The sequence below is a fragment of the Phytophthora parasitica genome (genome assembly GCF_000247585.1).
Source record: "Phytophthora parasitica INRA-310 unplaced genomic scaffold supercont2.29, whole genome shotgun sequence".
In the NCBI taxonomy this organism is placed as follows: domain Eukaryota; phylum Oomycota; class Peronosporomycetes; order Peronosporales; family Peronosporaceae; genus Phytophthora; species Phytophthora nicotianae.
In genome coordinates, this window is record NW_008649015.1 from 66779 (window position 1) to 67678 (window position 900).

Sequence of the window (900 nt, forward strand, 5' to 3'; positions counted from 1 at the left end):
TAGGGCAGTTTGTGTTCTACTTCAGAACAAGCAAGCAATAGATCAAGGTTAAACGGAAGCGCCAGCTTCCCTCGCGTGTGTTCGAGTTTCGACCCACTACACAGCTAAGGCTTTCGGGAAGTCGTTTCATAAGGGTGAAGTTGAGGGCTGCGCAGTGATCGTCTGAACCACATCATTCAGCGTCTCCACCTTCACACGCTTACCAGCATTATGTCCATGACCTCGAGCACGTAGCAGCCAGTCCTAGAAGAAGGCGGTGGCGTGCTCGTAACGAGCGTGTTTGATCGCCATGAGGTCGATTTAGTCGTTTAAATTTGTGTTGATTGGTCGTAGATTTATGCTGTTAACAATCCGAATCCATTTTTCATGCCGAAATATGGTCGTAAAACTTCGTAACGCGCACCAAGTATCTTCAGCGCCATCACGATACATTTTTTTTTTATTATTATTCAGAAGCCCAGAAATGGAAGTCTGACACCCGACCTAGCGTTAATTGTTTGGTATATTTGTATAGTAAGTGTGCAATTCAATAGCATTGTTGTTTTTTTTTTTAAGTATTTAGATAAGCATTGATATTGGAATTCAATGTTTATGGATCGAATACTGCATCTCGAACGCAGGTTTGTGAGCCAGAATTATTTTTTTACTCTCTGCAAATTTGAACTAGCATTTCCAATTATATTCTGCAATTTACAAAAAAAATATTTTTTTGAATGTTTTTTTCCTAGCTGTTCAAAGCGTCACGCGACGACTACTTGCTTCGAGACTCTCCGGGCCGAGATTGAGCAGCGATGGGGCTTCATGCAGCCGTGGTGCAGGGTGCTGCACCAAAAAATCAAATACAAAGCTGAGAAGCGGGAATGGGATGTCTGGTGTGAGCAAAAGCACCGCCTCGAAGTG